Genomic DNA, 4,481 nt, shown 5'->3' with positions numbered 1-4,481 from the left:
AAAGAACATGTATCTAGGTTCATAAGAGGATGCATGCTTTGTTGTACCAACAATCATAGTAATAGGAAACATGGTATATATCATCCTTTATCTGTACCCACTCTGGAGAATTTTCTATATACCCTAGATCTAGTCTATGTGTAGACTTGATCATAAACACACTGAAGGTAATCAACTAAAAAAAAATGCATAACAAAAGTATAAAAATAGTGAAATAAATTAAGTACACATATTTATATGGCCCAAATGTATACTTTTATTAGTCCATTAATAAAAAAATAATTAGGGCTCCTATACAAGGGATCATAGCCATTTAGTTATCCAATACAACTAGTGTACATAGTATACAAAACTTAGGGCTTGGGATCTATTCCATCTGACCTACAATTTTCCTAACACAACAAGAAAAATATGACTTGACTTACTTTCTATAGCAGTCCTTTGCCTCTATCCATTTATGTCCTCTTTTCCCACTGTTGTACCTTGCTGTAGCTTCAATCCTTTGATGCTACATACTTCTTTTACATATGATTGGTTCCTTTTGACCAATACTCAGTTGTTGTACTTTACTGTTCAACTCCACATAATAGACCACAAACCCTTCTTCTTCCCATGGCCCTCATTATATAGGCTAGGAAGACCTTGGATAGGCATGATCTTAGCTGATGTAGCCTCTAAGAATCAAAAACCAGCCTTAAACTTTCAATATGACTTCATACAACCCTTGGTAGCCTTTTCCTTCAGATTTAAGGCTCTTGGCCTCCTCATTCAGAACTTCTGTGGCCTAACTAGGCTTCCTTGAGTCCTTGGCCAAGCATAACCAAGCCTCATACTTCTCTCCTCCATAATGGCTAGGCTTGTTCCAGACCCTCGATCCCTAATCCAACCTTGTGAAGGTCTCAAACCCTCTCTTCCATAGATCTAGAGCCTTTTGACCTCTTTCTAGGGCTACGGTACTCACTTTAAACAAAATAGACCCAATACAAGTCTCTCAGGTTCCCTCCTACAACTCTTTCCTAGCCTTACAAATGCCCTAATATAACATTGTTCAGCCTTATGGGTGCCTTAATTTAACACTGTTCAACCTCATAGATTCCATAACTTATGCTTGTAGTTGGCCTCTTCTTTTTACATCCTAGAAAAGATATAGTCCATCCCTCATCTAGGGCTCGGGAATCTTCCAAAAATCACCTCACACACAAACTAGCCTTTACTTGCATCATAAAACCCTCGGTCCTCCTTGAACAAATATTTTCCTTCATATTTCTTGATAAAAGCTCCTAACTTGGCTTCTTGGACAACTATGACTCCCTTTAGCTTGTCTAGGCTAAGTCCTTCTAGCCTTCTCCACACAAGTGAAGTCCTTCTCACTAATGTACAATGAGATGATCCTTTGGCTCTTATTTATAGTTTTCATTTTAGGATTTCTTAGGTCAAAATCATAGATATTTATGGTTTTCACTCACTTAATCCCTTAGAATAAACAATTATTTTCTTAGGTCCCAAACCCACAACTTTGGGTCCAAAACCCAAAATTTGGGTAAATTTTGCAACCAACTAACTTTTGGTGGGTTTCCTTTTCTCGAAAATACCTTTTGATCTACCCAAAATTCAAACACTCCCTCTTAGTGAGGAAGGTATTTCCTTCACACTTTGAAATATCTAGCTCCATTAATTTCATGGCATACCCACGACTATCCTTGCATGACTCATGAATTTCCTTGTGTAGCCATATCTATCCTTGCATGTGCCACATCTTCTTTTGTACTTAGCCAATATTTATCTTGCATGGTGCATGATTGTCCTCACATGCAACACTTCTTTTCCTTGCACCACCATGAGTGTTCTCACATGGTCTATGAATATCATTACATGCACTGAAAACTACACTCTCTCACTTGAACCTGGAGATTCAAACTTCCATTGGGTGGCCAAATTTCTTTTGCAGTCTCACTTTGAAGTTAGACTCCCTTTGAGCCTACACAACCTCCACTCACTCGCTCTTCTTTCCTATGTGCACTCTGATTCACGTTCTCTTTAAATTACCTCTGATACCATGTTGAATTTTCCTTATACCCTAGATATGGTCTATGTCTATACTTGATCATAAACACACTGAAGGTACTAAACTAAAATCACTTTGAACAATGGAAATATAACATCAGTGAAATCAGTTAAGTACACAACTTTATGTGACCCAAATATTGACCTTTATAAGTCCATTAATAAAATAATCATTAGGGTTCCCATACCAAGATCATTGCCATTTAGATTTCCAACACAACTAGTATACATAATATACAAAAATTAGGGCTTGATATCTGTTCCATCAAATCTACAATCTTCCCAATATAACAAGAACAAAATGACTTGAGTTACTTTCTATAGTAGTCCTTTGACTCCAACCATTTCTTTCCTCTTTTCCCATTTTTGTACCTTGTTGTATCTTCAATTCTTCAATGCTATAACTTCTTTTACATGTGATAAGTTCCTTTTGACCATTACTCAGTTGTTTTCCTTTACTATTTAACTCCACATAATAGAAAACAAACCCTTCTTCTGCCCATGACCCTCCTTGTATAAGTTAGGGATACCTTGGCTAGGTCTGATCTTAGTTGTTCAACCTCAGCATCAACATCCAGCCTCAAAATTTCAGATCAGACTTCAAAAAGCCATCCATAACCTTTTCCTTTACTATGAGACTCTTGGCCTACTCATTCATAACTTATTTGGCCCTAACCAAGCTTCCTTGAGTCCTCAACCAATCCTAACTAGGCCCCGACCTTCTATCCTCCACTATGGCCAGGTCTGTTCTAGACCCTCGGTCCCTCAACTAGTCTTATGAAGGCCCTGGCCCCTATCTACCATATATCTAAAGCTTTTCACCCCTCTTTAGGGTTGCGACCCTCACTTTGAACATAACACACCCAATACAAGTCTCTAAGATGCCTTTCTATAGCTTTTTTCTAGCCTTATAGATGCCATAATTTAACATTTTGCAGCCTCACGAATGTGTTGATGGTGCTGAAAATCTATCAACCAAGGGGTATCCTCGACGTGAAGTCAAAATTAGACCTCACATTATTTGGAGTAGGAGCCCCATCTGGAATATCAACTCGGTTGTCATGTATTCTTAAATATATTCCTTAACTCTATCTATCAGCAAGAGAGAGGAATGCAAATGTGACTTTGAAAAGCAATGGGGGTGTGCCTGGTGAGTGTTTGATCGTATTTGTATCAAAGTTATTTCACTACGAAGGGGAGGAAAAGTAAGCATATAAGAGAGAGGTAGTAGTACCACCCCAGTAGAGACACACATAAACGAGAAGGATCTGTACAACATCAAGCATAATAGTCCATAGAGATGCGACTGTCGGTGCAACCAATGTAATGATGAGGATCTGTCTAATATCCAACAGAATAGTCCAGAAGGATGCGACAATGTTAATATTAATTACAACACATTCTCAATATGATAAGTAGCAAAATAATCGAAACAATTCAACTACTTTATCACAGATGAAAGAAAACATGAATCACACACATTCACAAAATAGTCTTACAAATATCCATAATCCATGCATAAAGAACACGCTGGCCCATAAGGCTTCTTATGTTAAGTAAAAATTCTAGGACACAAGTATATAATGAATGTCACTAGATCTAATAGTGGAGTGCTGGAGGAACTCCTTTCTCCTCAAAGGAATTGATCTGTCTCTCTAATGCCTTGTAGGAGGAGCCAAGGTGAAAAGTTATTTGCTCATACAATGAGGGTGTATATATAACCAAGAGGTGACGCTTCACCTTCCTTGTGACTCTTTGACTACCCTCATGACTGTTTGACTTCCTATGACTTTTTGGCCTTAATGACTCTTCATATTCTGAATGTGTCCTTTGGAACCCAACTTTACAATACATTTAGAATAGGTAATTACATAATCCACAATAATGATGTGGCATATGATGACTTGTGATAAAAAATGACATGACACTGATGACATGATCTGCATGATGATGTGACAGTGCCAAGCTATCCTTCTTGCTACTTCTTTCTTTGTGTCTTCTTGAAAAGATGTACACGTTCTTCTTCTTCCTCCTCCTTATGACTTGAAGATAAGGAGTCTTCCATGTTATCTTAATCTTCATCTTATGTTAGAGTTCAATGTTCCTTCATCTTCTCGCTTGATGATCATCTTATTTATTCAGCTCCATATGTGTCTTCTAGCATGTCCTCCTTCTCCATCTCCTTCTTCATCATCTTTCCATAGCATGATAGAGTACCTGTTTCTACAATCCACTCATGAAAAGATGATATCATTCCGATAAAATCATAATATAAGATGGTGCATATTGATCCACTGACTGAGACGGAACCAAGTGAGAAGCTGGGAAAGAGGATCAGTAACTGCACAATTGTTCATCTCAGGTAGTCAGGGGTGAGCTTGAGTTTTGAGACTATGAAGGGTGTAGTTCAGGCTAGG

This window comes from Pinus tabuliformis, chromosome 3_1, assembly GCF_031772625.1.
Source record: "Pinus tabuliformis cultivar Carrire ecotype Pingquan chromosome 3_1, CPIR1, whole genome shotgun sequence".
NCBI lineage: Eukaryota > Viridiplantae > Streptophyta > Pinopsida > Pinales > Pinaceae > Pinus > Pinus tabuliformis.
Note: the sequence above shows the minus strand (reverse complement) of the source record.